This window comes from Electrona antarctica (assembly GCF_951216825.1).
Source record: "Electrona antarctica genome assembly, chromosome: 16".
Lineage (NCBI taxonomy): Eukaryota > Metazoa > Chordata > Actinopteri > Myctophiformes > Myctophidae > Electrona > Electrona antarctica.
This window is the reverse complement of record NC_136797.1, coordinates 17951609-17968629: the sequence shown is the minus strand read 5'-3', so window position 1 is coordinate 17968629 and position 17021 is coordinate 17951609. Positions and strand designations below refer to the sequence as shown.

At 41.6% G+C, this 17021-nt stretch overlaps 1 protein-coding gene across 1 annotated transcript in view; it reads left to right on the top strand.

Moving 5' to 3' along the window:
• The first annotated feature begins 10194 nt into the window (after positions 1 to 10194).
• il11ra (interleukin 11 receptor subunit alpha) overlaps positions 10195 to 17021 on the top strand; it is an 81761-nt gene continuing 74934 nt past the window's right edge. The window contains exon 1 of the mRNA XM_079524612.1: positions 10195 to 10333. The gene's annotated coding sequence lies outside the window, so the exon portion shown is untranslated. The remainder of the gene's footprint in view (positions 10334 to 17021) is intronic.

Here is a 17021-nt window from a genome sequence, read left to right as displayed (position 1 = left end):
TGCTTGAATTTCACAGAAAATGTTGTGTTCGTGGCATCATCCCTGGGAGCTAGAGATGCCAAGCCATCTCAACTATTGTGTTCATTCCAGCTGCCTCTTAAATTGAATTGAGCCTTCATAAATTTGACATCAAGTTAAGTGTAATGTTTTTGCTTTATGAAGAAAGATAGTGAAAGCAGAACGTATTGGCCTATTCTTTCAATTCCAGGAACTGTATCTTCTGGCCAACAATGATGCTAGTCAGTGGCGTTGAGTTCTTTGGGCTGTGTAAAAAAAATCATAATAATAATACAAATACATGCCATATAGGAAGCAGCAGTAGTGTGCAACAACCCAAAACATATAATGCTACCAATAATATGTGTATTTTGGTTTACTTTTTTATTTAATAAAGTTGCAAGGTTCTACTGAAAGTGTGCACACTTGGTTTCACTACTGAAAGAGGGAAGAAAAGCTGTAGTCTTAATAATGCTCAGACCTGCCAAGAAATATTGAACCCCTTGAAACAGTTCTCTCTCTTTCTCTTTTCTTTCCTTCTATAATTTAAAGTTGATTGCTACAGTTCTTCTCTCTATGAATGTAATACAAGTGTGGGGCAGGGAGTAGGCAGACTTGGCCCTCCAGTTTGGCAGAGCATCAGGTGGTGTGTGTGTGTGTGTGTGTGTGTGTGTGTGTGTGTGTGTGTGTGTGTGTGTGTGTGTGTGTGTGTGCGCGTGCGCGTGCGCGCACGCGTGCGAAGTGAGCATATTAATGTTCATCCACATTGACTGAGTTGTAAAGAAGCCTGCATGTGCTTAAAGATCTGAGTCCAACTTGCGTTGCTGAGTTGTTATTTGTAACTTTGTCTTGTGTGTTATATTCCATTATTTAAATGTATAAAGTTTTTAAGTGTTTGTGGTGACATTTTATTATGAGTAAAAACACAGAAATGTGGTTTCCATTCAAATTTGTCAAGTTTATTCATTTTATATAATATAAGTGTCTGCTGCTGCTGACATTGGCATGAATGTTCGTTGTGTTTCCTGTTTTTCTGTGTTTTGAAAGCACTGTAAATGTCAAGGATCCCAGAAACATACATGGAATATTTAATCTTGGCTGAACCGCTGAGATGTCTATATGTTCCTAATTTTAAAAAGAGAGAATAAAGACAACTTGCACATTTTTGTGCAGATGAAGAAGGTTTTCTGTTGCAAAGTGCTTAGGTTAAACTTACGATGGGTCACAATGACCAGCAGAGGGCACCATGACTGCAACTGTTGGAGGACAGGTCTACATTAGAATTATTACTATTACTACCACCACTACTACCACCACAATAATAATAATGATAATAATAATAATAATAATAATAATAATAATAATATAATGTTAAAAACATTATGGTATGTATAACATGAATAAAGCATCTTAGAAAGAAAGAAAGAAAGAAAGAAAGAAATATCCCTGCCATTTTAGCTGGTGCTTTTATACAGAGTGACTAACACGGTATGAGCAAGTGGTTTCAGTTTCTTGCTCAAGAACACGTGGCAGTTGAAGGACTCAATGTTTTATCTGCGGGGGAATGAGTGAATCTATGATTTATCAAGCCTACTGTAGAATCCACTCACCTAGTTTTTTATTTGTAAATCAAAAGGATCCATGCAGTCTCCATAAAACTGCAATGCCTTACGTGCTCAGTAGCCTATAGTCTCCCATGGTCCAAATTGACATGATTGACTCATTGACAAATCAGCAGCAGGCAGAACCAATGATGACTAACAAATAACCAACAGGTAAAACTAACAGTCGAAGTTCATGCTCTCTTTGCCTTGACTCACCCCTGAGTGACACCATCTGTCTTTACCCTTCAAATCATGTACAAGACTGGGGTTGGTTATCACATGCACGTACGTCATCAACACATCTTACAATAGTAATTTCTATAGTAGGCCTACATGTCATAGACGGATGCTTAAGTCATTTGTATTTCATTCCTTTTTATTTTTCCTTTGACCCCTTCCAAATTTCCTGACACATGTGGTCCCTGTCACTGTTAACCCCCACACGGTCATTTGGGATGGGGTGTAGACAACAACATGTAATCACATGTTTTAACCATCAAAGGCACCGACATTATGGTGACAACCAACCCCATGAGATGGGGTTTGTAGTCCCTGTAGTTATCTATGAGTTTTCAGAAAAGAGGCATTTTAAATTGAATAGAATCAATCACCATCTCTACCAAGGCCCTTTGTATTTGTCTGTTTGTTCAAACAATGAATGCTGAATTATCCTCTGTAATGACTCTGAAAAGTGAAGAATGCATAGTCTTTATGATGAGGGAACAATGAGATCATTTGAAAATTTAAAAGAACATTCTGATATTCCTCAGAATCAGTTCTAACTTCTGGTAATATCGCCGGCGCTGAGGCATCTGCTGACGCAGGCCTTTGGCTTGACAATAAGCTGCCTTTAATCAACTTTTGTGGTATCATATAGCCTACAAGATGTTTTCAGAAGGGGCCTCAGCACTATCCTGTTTCTGAATTCTGGATATACTTTGTCCCTTTAGAGAACATGTAGATCTCAATGTTGATTTCACTGACTGGGGATTGGAACTTAATTCTTAGAAATTAGATGCAGAAATTGCAGCAGTTCAACAATGTTAAATAGAGTCAACTTCAACAGAGTAGTGCTGCAGGATGGGGCACTAGTGCTAGAGATGCTGATCCGTGCTGTGGAGCTGCCCAGAAATACAGGGATTATAACTAGGCCTACTACTGTCCATTCAAACAATCATTGGCCAAGATTATATGCATATAGGGTTAAACAGTGTTGTTTGTGGATGGAACTCACATCGTGCAATAACACTGTATTGTTTTATGTGACTGCTGTTATCAATGTTGAACTGGAAATGTATATTGACACAAATACCATGGTGCATGAGTGATGAAGCCAAAATACTGCAGTGTAAATATTTTAGAATTTGATCAAACTGCATTATAATGAGCTTATGCCCCCTCTCTAAAAGGTGCAGCCACCCAAACAGTTTAAAATGTAAATTCTACAAAATGACCACAACAACCAAATAGAGGATTATGTGTCTTTTGGTTTAATATAACTTTGCGGCTGCCCACCAACACCAGCTGATTGTTACGTAGGAGATCCTAATCCCTAGTTTACAGTAAGAATCCGCCCGCTGCCTGTCTGTGATTGACGGAAGGCTCCTCCAATGAAGGAAAGGTTTACAAGATAAGCCTGTCTGGTCTAACCTCCAATGGTACAAGAGTGTAGTCCATAGCCTGGAAGGACAGTCATGCTGCGATTGGTTGTCACGGAATGTAATAGTAAACATAAAGAGCAAAATAAGATAAAACAAAACAATTTCATATATGATTGCCATTGATGGAATACTGTACAACAAGAAGACAAGACAACATCAAGAAGATACAAGTAGATACTGTCCACATTTTGATTAAAAAATGGATGTGCAAGACGTGCAACTGTAAAAAGTGATAGGGCCTACAACTAATGTCCAAGGTTGAAATGATTACTATATTTACCCAGGGTATATGGGCTAAGCTCAAGAACTTGTTTCCAGCCAGGCCCTGCTCATAGAACATTTCATCGTAGTGGTTCAATGCCTTGTTCAAGGGCACTTCAGCGGTGGTAATTTTAACGTGTCGGACCGCTGATTCGAACTGGCGACCTTCCGGTATCAAGACCGCTCTGCAATCCGTTCGGCCACCGATGTTACACATGCACTCTCCATACAAAAACTTTAAATAAATTAATAAAGAGTTGTTTTTTTGTAGAAGAATAATCTTGAGTCACCTCCTAGAGAACAGCCCTTAACAGAATGATATGCTTATTCTTCGAGAAATTATATTTTTGTCTTATATGCCTACAGATGATTGCCTATTTAACATTTCAGCAGGTGATGAGCAAGCTACTGTAGATTTTAATGTATTATCATGGTAGATGCATGCATTATTTTGCATGCAAGAATGTGATACGGGTTAGCTATAACATCAATTACTAACATTTCATTTGTTTGGTAACTTCTTACATGTGAAATTGTGAAACAATATACAAAAGATTTAATATGAGAAAGGTTTTACAACACATTTCCATATTCGTGGTTGGATGCCGAGCCAGACACAGCTAGATGGGAGGACAACCACTGTAACTAAGCCACAGATAGAGGGCATTTTGATTGAAATGGGCGGCGGTGGCTCAGGGGTAGAGTGGCCGGATGGTAACTGCAAGGTTGCCAGTTCGAACCCGGGCTCCTCCCAGAGTTAGTGTTGAGGTGTCCTTGAGCAAGACACTGAACCTGACCCTAATTGCTCCTGATGTGCTGTTTGGTGCCATGCCACCTTCATGGTTTCCGCCGCCATCGGCGTATGAATGTGTGGGTGAATGTAATGCACAATCTATGTAAAGCACCTTGGATAAAGGTGCTATATAAATTCACCATTTACCATTAGATGCTAGATATATTATTATTTAGTCCCCATTCCTTTGAGATATTTCTGTCATTGTACATTTGCACATACTTGAAATGTGTCCTCTGCATTTACCCAAGGAAGAGAAAGAACATCCGCCACTAGTTTCTAGAGCTCCAAGACTTACTTTAGAGGCAACAAATTGCAACGTTTCGGTCACCTACTAGGTCTTCATCAGGCAAATATCTGCATTTACCCACCCTGGCTATTAGAAGCAGTGGCCAGTGGGCACTAATACAGGACCTGGGAGTAAAGTGTCTTGCATGCAGACCCTTCACCACGCAGGCCGGGGCTTGAGCGGGGCATCTTCTGATTCCCAGATGTCCTCTCTACCCTTTCAGCTACGGCCGCCACCACAACTGCTGTAAGACGTTATATAACTAACTATGAGGTCTTGTTGGAAACCCAGTGGTCCATTTTCCAAGAAAACAACATAATCGTTTTTCTGAAGCATTTTGTCATACATAAACAAAAGTTTGGATCAAACTGCAGAGCATCTGGCTTTGCTACTCCAAAATTGGATTGTGTGTACTTTAAGGCATGTTGGCGATTTGGAGACCATAGTTCACCCATCTACGTATAACAATGCATGGGTGAAAGGAGTCAAAGATTGCTGCATTTTCTGAAGAAAATAAACCCCATCATCAGTCCTCTCAGTTACATACTGGAGCCTGGGACAACAATGGAAACTCTGTGGCACCACTGATGTGCCGTTGGTAAGGGATGTATGTATGTAACACGGCACTCCTTTGGAGACAAGTGCTGGAAGTGGAACGCCTTGTGAATGTCACAATATTACTGCTTATTTGTAACCTAGCATTCCGTGGCCATAAGGGCATAACAATATTATTGGGACAGTCAAACAGTGGGAAAGTCAGAATCAGAATTGAATCAGCTTTATTGTCACATCACAGTTTTACAAGTACAAAAGTGGGTGAAATTCATTTTTGTGCATAGTTCCCATAGTGTACTTGCCCAGGGGTGTCACAGCCAGGGTATCTGAACAATTAAATGTACAATTATCTGAAGGTGGGGGGGATGAGCGTGGGGAGGCGTTGATGCCTGCGCGCCGAATTTGGCGTTTTATTAATTTTTTTGTTCTATTTGTAGCCTATTCCCGGCCAAAGTTCCTAGGTAGGCATGCTTTGGCTAGGCAAAAATGGCACAGTCGCCGTTCATTCAATCTTAAATGGGCCAATAGGCTTTCATATAGGGGAAACAGAGTTGTTGCTGACGTCCAAGTGGAAAAAAAACTAAAACAAACAGTCAGTCGGGTGGTCAAAAGTGGGGGGGATGAAATCAGCTATCTGTGAGAGTGGGGGTGACGTACTCACAGTGAATGGTGGTGACGCACCTGTCCTTGCCATTATGGAGCTGCATGGCAAGCTATGACCCTGCAGCAAAAGCTGATTAAAAAATGACCCGAGGGGTCATTTAAATACCTCTACATCCAGATTATGAGCTAATATATTTTATTACAGTGAGTAGGCATATCACATGACATACGGCTGTATAAAATATGTCCAAGCGAGACCAGCTTAGCCAAGTAATACATCATATTGTGTGGGCGACTGTGGCTCAGGAGGTAGAGCAGGTCGTCCAATGATCCATGGGTCGGCGGTTCGAATCCCGGCTCCTCCTGTCTACATGTCGAAGTGTCCTTGGGCAAGACACTGAACCCCAAATTGCTCCTGATGTGCTGGTTGGTAGGTACCTTGCATGGCTTCCGCCGCAATCGGTGTATGAATGGGTGAATGTAATGCACAATCTATGTAAAGCGCCTTGGATAAAGGCGCTATATAAATGCACCATTTACCATTTTGTGCATAGAGAATCCAACGGATACTATTGATATCAAAGTATAATTGAGGCTTTTTGGGGATTTGAGAAGGCAACTGGCACATCTGCAAGCAAGTTGGAAAACAAAAGTCTCTGCAGCATTATGAAAAATGAGCTTGATATTTCGAAATGTCGTGGGCAGGGCTGTGGCAGAGTAGCCAATAGGACTGGGGTTTTATCCGGGCGTACATGCCAGGAAAATGGAAAAGGAGCCACTTGCGACATTGTGTGGCACACAACCTAAAAACCTCGTCCTCAATTATGTAGTAACAACATTCCAGAGATGAAACTGTTTTATGACACCATAGGACATTTGTATTATGTTCTTTGGCCACAATATTAAAAGGGGGCCCTACTAACTGGCATCATCTCCACAGACCTCTTAGCTCACTCAGACATAACAATTACAACGTAGGGAATTTAACACTTATCCAGAGTGACTTAGCTGCAAGTGTGAGATCGGAATAAGCAGAGTAAGCCTGAACTCTAGTCTAGTGCACGGTTCTCAAAGTGGGTGCTATGGCATCCTAAGGTGCCATGACGCAAGTCCAGGGTTGCCACAGAATACTCGTCACAACGTCACAAGTTGTGAGCTTGTAGATTTGCTATTTTTGGTGAATGTCCCCCCCCCCCAGAATAGGGATGCTGGGGTTGTAGTGGTGAAATGTCAAGTATGAAGTTATTCTCAATCTAAACCCTCTATACTTAATAAGACGGACCATCAAACCTTCTCGCCAAGAATAGCTGATCATCTACAAGCTCAAAATGCATCAGAACATCACGAGTTGTGAGCTTGTAGATCTGCTGTTTTTGGTGAAAGGGATGCTGGGGTAAGTGGGTTGTAGTGGTGAAATGTCAAGTATGAAGTTATTTTCAATCTGTCATAATGGAAACTACTATTCTCTCATGTTTTTCTCGTGACACATGCTTCCAATCTCAGCTCATATACTTCCCAGCTCTCACCAAAGATGCACTACTGCTGTGGTTCTCAACCTGTGGGTCGGTCCCCCATGTTTTTGAGGGGCGCTAGCCCCTCCTACATACATCTCTTGTCCCCACACGTCTCAAGATTTGCCACTGACAATGAACAGAGAAATTAGGTCAGAATTCCGCTAAATATGACGTTAATTAAACATCAAAACATTAAACGCCATTGACATTGAATGGAAAATGTACGTCATATGTAAACGAGCAAATATCAGCTAACCAATCACAGACAACAGGCATTCTGATTGGCCAGTATGAGATGATGCATGATGATAAGAGCGCCCCTCACTTCACACGGGTGTGGTTTTTAGCTTTCCGGGTTTGCGTGAACACAAACATTGGCTTGTGATTGGCTGATCACCCCATAGCGATGATTTGATTGGCTGAGCAAAGTACATAATTGAAGATAAAAGTGAGGTCAGAAAAGTGAATTCCGGCCAAGTGATTGGCCGGAATTACTTTTGTGATGATTTGATTGGCTGAGCACGGAATATGATGTATTATGATGTATGCTGGTATAAGAGTGCCCCTCACTTCACACATTTTTGAGGGCTCCTTTAAACAGATTTTGTCCTCACACGTCTCAATATTTGCCATTGACAATGAAAGGAGAAATTAGATAAAGTTTCCGCCAAATATGACGTAAATTAAACATCAAAACATTGACAATGAAGGGAAAATGTACATTAGACGAGCAAATCGGCTAACTAATCAGATGTCGGTGGGAACGCTTGGCCAATAAGGGACCACCATTCTTTTTTTGAGTGGTGTAAACCACTCCTACAACTGGCTTTGTTAGTTTACGTGTCTGTTCGTACCAAAAAATGAGCATGGTTGCTATGGTCACCCAGTTCACACGGGTGTGATTTCATTACGTCAGACATTACGTCAGACCACAGCTGATCAGTCTATATAAGACCTTACACCACTCAGTTCACACGGGTGTGATTTTTTTTAAACTCTTTATTTTTGAATTTTTTTGAGTGGTGTAAACCACACCTACAACTGGCTTTGTTAGTTTACGTGTCTGTTCGTACCAAAAAATGAGCATGGTTGCTATGGTCACCCAGTTCACACGGGTGTGCTTTCATTATGTCAGACATTACGTCAGACCACAGTTGATCAGTCTATATAAGACCTTACACCACTCAGTTCACACGGGTGTGATTTTATTAATATGCAAGACGAGACACAAAAGACAAACAAGGCATACAATAAAACAAAAACATCAACAGAAAAAACAATAAAAAACAAAAGAGGTCATGGGATGTACAGCAACAAGCAACAACAATACATATTACAGACTTTTGGATTCCTTACATTCGTTGACAACCGGAAAGACACAGCCCATATTCACTCCATATCCGCCCCCCCAGCTAAATACTCCATCCATTTCTCCCATCTTCTTTCACCCAGCTCTTTTTGCAGTCTTAAAGAATAGGTCATCTGTTCTAGGAGTTGTAGTTGTTTCACAATGTTGATAAATGGGTCAGCAGTAGGACAATTCTTTTGTAACCAATTTCTTGTAATAGCTTTTTTGCTTGCTACAAGTAAAATCTTAAGTAAGTAGGAGTCATCCTGATTTAGCCCATCTGGGAGTTGTCCTAGGTACAAAGATGTGAATGTATCAACTTTTGAGGGACCACCATTCTTGATGATAATGTACGATGATGTACGATGATGATGAGCGCCCCTCACTTCACACAGGTGTGATTTGTTTTTATTTTTGAAGGGCGCTAGCTCCTATGTCCAGCTTTTAGTGTGTGTCCACAAACTTTGTCCTACACAAGCATTAAATTCCCATGGACAATGAATGGACAATTTTACGTCATAGTGTAAACACAAACATTGATGATGAAGGTGAGGGGGTGCGGGTCGCGGCAGAGATTTGCGCACGCCCTGATTGGATCTCACCGATCTGTCAGTCACCCTCGGCCCCTCCTCTCCCCCCAGTACAGCGCTACGTCACATCATTTGGAACGACGCCCACCCGGAAGGGTTGACTCCCACTTTTAGACCAGAGTGGCCAATGTGTTCCTCCAGGCTTTCATTTTTTTTGCGCTGACGAAATGAAAGCCTGGTACCGAGGCTACACTGTTTCTGACTGTGACAGTGGCAACAGCCAAGCGATCCTTTTCCAAATTTAAACTTATTGAGACCTTGATAAGCACCATGGGGCAGGAGAGATGCTGAACGTGCTGGCTATCCTGTCCATTGAAAGCATCAGTTCCCATGAGCTGAACATTCCAACTTGTTACTTGAATAGTTTACTTGTTTATTTTGATTGACTGACTGTTTGTTACTGTATATCCGAGAGCTAGCCATGGTTCTGAATCCTGAATAGCCTATACTTTGACCTGTCTACTGCACTAGTAGTTCCCAGTCATGTGTGCTGCTGAGGCAAGTCCAGGTGTGCCTTGGGATTTTGTAACGACCATCCAAAAATCTTTGTGCACACGGCACACGAAATTCTGCAATTCGAAACTGGCCCCCATCCCCTTTCCCCTCACCCTGTTTTTTTTTCTCCCTTTTTACCTCTATGCTGATTTCTTGTTTTTGGCTATATAGAAGTGTATATTTGTACGTCTCTAAATGTTTTGATGAATTGAAAACGGTGGGCCCTATATTGTAAACAAGTGTAATGCTTTTATGGCGTCGTCCACTCACAGTTAACAGTTTTTGTATTGAGTTGTGCTTGAAATGTACTGTAATTCTGCAAACTATGTAAATACATCAATCAATCAATCAAGTGTAAGTAACGTGCAACAGGGTCCGTTACTCTGACAACCAATTGGCCAACCATGAAGCGACATTCCCTGACAACCACCTAGCCAATCACAGCGCAGCACGCCATCCCCCCGGCCTATGGGATACGACATGAGGACTGTTGCTTTTAACCCCGCGGAGTTCTCCACTCTCACACACCGGGCTGCCCGACAAACAAACAACCGACAAAGTCGAAACCATGGAAGTCAATAACAAGAGGAAAATGCCCGTTTGACTCGAGGAGACTTCCAAAGGTACGTTTTCTTTTGACGAAATTGTGGTTTAAAGACTCAAGAGAGATGAAAAATGTCACACAACGAGCGTGTGGGAATTGGGGGGGTATGAAAAGTTTATCCGCTGTGTCGGCTACTATACGGGACGGGACCACAGGGGAGGAGGGACGGGATACACACTAACACTAGATCCCAATGATTCTCATAAATGGCTCTTTAACTCCAACGTCTTCCAGCCTGGGAAATGTACTCCCAGCTATTTTCTCAGAATGGGAAATTTCCTGCATATAGCCTATTGGTCCTGTTTTAGAATGGGACATTTTAATTAGCCCATATCCACACACACTCCAATGAATGTTGTTGTTTTTTCCTCCCAGTGTGGATGGAATGTGTTTAATGATGAGGCACTTTATCACTCTAGTGTTTTTAAACGGTGAAAACAAGCACATTTGCCATGATGTGTCTGTACGGGGGCTTATGCATGTTTTGAGGATGAAGGGGGAAATTAAGCTTGAAAAACAAATAAACAACATAATAATGTATTATTTAGTTTATGAGTGAGCCAACAGGTTGTTTTGTTTGGCTATTGTGGATCTATCTATCTATCTATCTGTCTGTCTGTCTGTCTGTCTGTCTGTTACTTTTTTCATGACCCCAATGTTACATGTTTAATTTAGATAGCATGTTATGTGTGTTGGACAGATGCTGGGTCATTGCTTACCTGGCATCCTTTAGCTTCAATGTACAGATTATTTTATATATGCTATAATTTTTTATAAGTAGGCCTATATTGTATTGTTTAGAATGATGTTTTCTTTATCTTGGTTTACCTGTGATCCTAGTTTAACTAAGCCTACTAAGGCACTGTCTCTCTGCATAATATGCAGCGTGTGTTTTCATATGGCTCTATGTGGGGGTGTGTGTGTGTGTATGGGGGGGCATTGTGTGTGCGTGTGTGTGTGTGTGTGTGCGTGCTTAGCCCTGAGTTTTGTTTATAGAGGCAGAGTTAAAAGGAGCACCTGATCATCGCTTTATAGATATCATTCTTCCCCCGCACCCCCCCCCCCCCCCCCCCCCAACACACACATTGTTTTAGGATGTTTTTTTGCTTGAGCTTAGGACTGGATAGTAGATACTGTAACTACTACACCGTTATTGTGTGCATTGTGTATTTATTGTTTGTCGTGCATACTATAGTACAAGTAACATGGCTATTGCATAAGTTGTATGTATGTTGATTTTGCTTTGCACTGTATTTGTATTTTGTATATTAACTACTGTTCTATCTACACAATCTATTACACACACACACACACACACACACACACACACACACACACACACACACACACACACTTGTGTAAAAAAACAACCTGAAAACAAAGCATTTATGAGTCATGTCATTCAGACTACCTGTTGATGAGATAAACACCATTATTTCTTGATCAGCCGTTTTTCATGCGCACGATTGCAGTTTGAACCCACTCTAATGGAGATTAATGTGCCGTAACGGATAAACAAATGCACACACATAACAACATTGATGCAGGAATTGCAGGGTTAGCGAGAGAGAGGGGGTGGGGGCGACACAAGCAGAGAGAGAGAGAGAGGGAGAGTTCGACTACAGATGTGCATTCCTCCTGCCAGTTGAATGATCAAAACTTTAAATAGAGCTTGGCAGGAATGCAAACAGAGACTCTGCAGAGAAACGGAGCCTGGGGCACTTCAGGAGGAGGAGAATGGAGGCCGAGAGAGAGAGAGAGCAGAAAGAGCGATACATTAAGGAGGGACAAGAGGAGTCGACTTTAGGAGTAGGAGGAGAGAAGGGAGATAGAGGGAAAGAAGTGGGGGGTGGAGGTGGAGTGAGAAGTGGAATAAGAGGAGATGATACGATACTTACAGACAGTAACAGACGTTACACAATTTGATCTATTGCAATATTCTATGCAAGGCGATATATTGTGAGTTTATTTCGAATCTATTTTTATAAGGGATTCACACTGAGTCCGTTTGATTCAAACTGTTCCCGAATATGATTGCCTGGTCCCCGCTGGCCATGATTCACATTGGCCTTGATTCTTCCGTACCCGAGTACACTTCATTCAATGAATGCTTTCACATTGCATCGATCCATATCCGAGTACACTTCATTCAATGAATGCTTTCACATTGCATCGATCCATATCCGAGTACACTTCATTCAATGAATGCTTTCACATTGCATCGATCCATATCCGATTACACTTCAATCAGTCCCGATGTGGTCCCGGGACCGGTTGGGTGATCCGCTCCCGGGAACGGTACGCAGCATTCACATTACCACAACATCTGCCAAGTGGTCCCGAGTGTGCATAGTGTGAATCCCCTTAGAAAACTGTCATAGCCATTAAATCTGCTCCATAGGAACTAAGGATGCCTTCATTCTTAAGTGGGGTCCCGGGACCCGTAGGGGTCCTTGAGGGAGTTCCAGGGGGTCCCCAGCTAAATGATAGTTAGGAACCAAATGGACCATTATGGGTATGTTACTCTGAGAGTGTAAAAATTTGTACACTCTCAGAGTTAAATTAACATTGATTTTACAATATAAATTGGGGGTCTCAGAGATGGAAATATAATTAAATGGGGGTCCGTACTCCGTAGCCTAATGCATGTCAAACTGGGGGTCCTTGAAGTGAAAATGTTTGCAAATCACTGCTAGAGCAGCATGGAGGTCCTTGGCATATCTTTTCTAATGGGGGTCCGCGGGCTAATGACTTTGAGTGTCAATTTGGGGGTCCTTGACACAAAAAGGTTTGGGAACCACTGCTCTACAGTAGCCTACTGGCCCATACGTTTGCAAGTGGATGTTTCACTATTCACTTCAGTCAAAAAGAACAGATCTACAAGAATAAAGCCTGATTTATACTTTGTCATATAACAGGACGGTGTCACACACACTGACTCCGGATGAGAGAGGAGTAGTTTGAGAGAGAATTGGTGTAGGAGAGGAGGTGCTGTAGTTTGATTGAGAACGAGAGGAGGAGGTGCTGTAGCTTGCACACATCCAAAATCAAGCCAAGAACATTATGAGACACACACACACACACACACACCACCTAATGCTCTGCCAAACTGGAGGGCCAAGTCTGCGTACTCTCTGCCCCACACTCATATTACACAGTCATAGAGAAGAACTGCAGCAATCAACTTTAAATTATAGAACGAAAGAAAAGAAAAAGAGAGAACTGTTTCAAGGAGTTCAATATTTCTTGCCAGGTCTGAGGCCCACATATGTTTTTTCTTTGCATACTTACTGTGTGTGTGTGTGTGTGTGTGTGTGTGTGTGTGTGTGTGTGTGTGTGTGTGTGTGTGTGTGTGTGTGTGTGTGTGTGTGTGTGTGTGTGTGTGTGTGTGTGTGTGTGTGTGTGTGTGTGTGTGTGTGTGTGTGTGTGTGTGTGTGTGTGTGTGTGTGTGTGTGTGTGTGTGTGTGTGTGTGTGTGTGTGTGTTATATTAAACTAACATTGAGGGGCCTCAACTGGGGTTTTTCTCCACTCTGCTGAAGCCTGCTGCTGCTTCTGCTCAAACTTTGAGAAAAAGGCCCACTCATACCCAATTGAATAAAACTGCACTCCGTGGTCAAATTGTTATAGATTCAACAAGTGGGCTGGTGAGGAGGTCTAAAAGTAAACATCAGTTTAATAATGGGTAAATTCTGCATACTTTAAAGTGCAATAAGTGCAAACCCTTTGTGGACACTTAGGAACTGATAGAAGTTATTAAGTTAACATTTTGTACCCTAAACCCTATTTGTATGTGGGGTATTAGTCGCTGTACTGTACATTTGCACATGTGAAATTCTTTCCTCTGCATGTACCAATCCTAAGTATTAGGAGCAGCGGGGAAGTGCCATTAATACAGCACCTGGGGAGCAATTACGGGTTAAGTGCCTTGCTCAGGGACACTTGGTCACTTACTGGGCGGACCAGAGGTGACCTTCTGGTTACCAGATGGCCTCTCTACCCGCTCTGCTACAGCTGCCCCGCAAAGTATCATGAAACTGTGCAGAAGAATGGCAAGAAGTATTTCTAATGTACGCTTGGTATATAAAATGGGACAAAATGATTAGGCCTAGATAGGCGTTAGGCAACCAGTTTGGATACGTTGGCACTGCCGAGAAAGTCCTAGAAATGCCATAATGAAATGGACTTGAAAGGTGTTTCACTCACAGTATATCGTCTAAATCCTTGTACAACAACAACAATGTCACTCAGACTGGCATTGGGACAACCATGGTTCCAAGGCACTGATAACATGTGCTTTATTGCCACATATATATAGTGCTTTGTTTATGTAAGATAAAAAAAAAACGAGTAGTAGTAGTGTTGTATTTACTAAACAAGGTTATGGATTTGGAACTTACTGGTGGAGCTGCTCAGGGGCCACTGGCCAGCCGTAGAAGACAGTTTAGTAGTTGTACGGTTTAGCTGGGTTTAAATGTGTGAGTGTGAAGCAGGGTTTTGCATGTGAAAACCTACTTGGTTAAAAAGTTAAACAAAAGTAGTACATTATTGATTTGTCTTGCGCTATTCATTTAATAATGATCAGTTTCTGTAGAAAAGTAAAATAAGTTTGTTCAACTTGTCAAAACCGTTGTCTGGTTTGTCTGGTTTGTTGTCTTTGCATTGAGTGATCTTTTCTAACAAGTGAATAACCTGAGATATAAATAGCATCCTCATCCAAATGGACATCATCATGTTTCTGTACAAGGCTGAGTTCTGGTCTTTTGTTTATTCCTAAAACCATCTATTTGTTTTGCTTATCTCACAGCCTAGCACTTTCCTCTTTATCTGACCTTCTAGGATCACAGGAACATTGTCTAATAGCCAGTAAACGCCATGGCTTGCTTGTGACGCATGTATTCCTTCCAATGTGGTTGTTTTTAATGTTGTCATACTAGGAGCTGCAGCCTCTTTTATGCTTGTTGTAACTTGCCATGGATAGGAGCATTAGCTTGGGCATAAACCCTAAATGTAGTTCATCCTTTCATGTGCTGATATTTTTCCCTCCTTTGTTGTTTTGTTTTCATTTATTTTTTCCAGTTTTTCTCAGCTTTGTGTTACGTATTTAATACAAGCATATGTGCACCTTCAATCACCCTTGTTTTACCCTTGCACAATTAGTCACTCACGCATCATTCACATTGTTGTATGATAGCTGGCCGTGAGTCACTGCTGTATCAGTTACTACCAAATCCTTCTGGATTTTAATACATTTTCCAGAGAGTAAAAAGACAGTGGAAACAATGGCAGTGGAAACGGAAAGCGATACTTGGATAAGTCAGGATTCAAACCCTATACAGACCTAAAGGACATCTCCATTTCTGTGTTCTTTTTCTGGCATGGCTGCCTGCAAGAGGCTAGACATGCGTCTAGTGTGTGTGTGTGTGTGTGTGTGTGTGTGTGTGCACTGTGCATGCATGTCGCTTGTCTTTTATAAATGGAAGTGGGGCTCTGATCAGGCTGAAACCTTGCCCAAATTTGGTGTCCTACGTCATAGACTGATTGCTGCAGTGTTGTCACAGGCTGGTCACATGAAGTCCGAGATCAATGTAATCCATCAGCTCAAAGCAGTTAATGTGTGTCACTAAAATAGCCTGTCCTGTATAGTGTGTGGCTCCCTTACACAGATAGAAAGGCTAACTTTATCTAATTTCTTCATATATTTATGAGCAAATATGCAACTTCCCCCATGATGTTGGCTGGTAATGGTTCAACAATGGGGTACAACGTTATTCGCTATGTGCAGAAGCAAGAAGTTAAAAAAAAAAGACTTACTGGAATATGTTCACTCTCGGCTGTTGAAAGGACATGTACTAAAACGCTGTATAAGGTTAGTCTCTGTAGGCTAAACCATACAGTTGCATTTGACAGTTGCACGGACCAGTGATTTCAGATTATGTGAATCTCAACATTGAAATAAGTAATGAAATGTTTAATATCATAACCCATCACCATGATGAGAACGCAGAGATTGAAGCAAACCAGACTTATCCTGTAGGAAAGACCCTACTGTCACATTTAACCTTTTAAGATTAAACGAGTCTATTGTATATCAACATCAGTCAGATTGTATGTATTATTAGGATTACACTTTAAAATAATTTAAAATAATATAATGTAAATAAATGTTATGCATGTAAAGTGCAAAGCTATGGGTCCTGATGGAAAAAAATATACAAATTAACTTCATAATATATGTGCTGCTGGACCTTGCACATGTTGCTAGAGTGTTTTTGCTGGCTATTTTTAGCTTTACTGGCTGGGTCATACATAATTGAAAGACAATGTCAGTTCAAGTGATGCGAGAGAGTGTTATGATGTTGTATTTGGTCTATCAGTGAAAGTATTTTGTCTTGTGGGGGTATGAGAGAGATCTGTGTGAGCTTGTGTGTCTGCCTGGCTGCCTGTGAGGTGTGTATGTCTATGTGTCTGTCCGTGAGGTCGACGACGGGCCTGAAAATTAAGGCCCGACTAATTAGCATAGATTTTAGGCCTAAACCGGCCCTGAAAGGGTCGGGTTTTTAAATTTTTTAAGATATATTTTTTTGTGTTTTTTGCCTTTATTGATAGGGTACAGAAACTAGACAGGAAAGGGGGAGAGAGATGGGGAGTTACATGCAGCAATGGCCGTCGGGCTCGGGAGTCGAACCCGCGGCACGCCGTCCGGCTG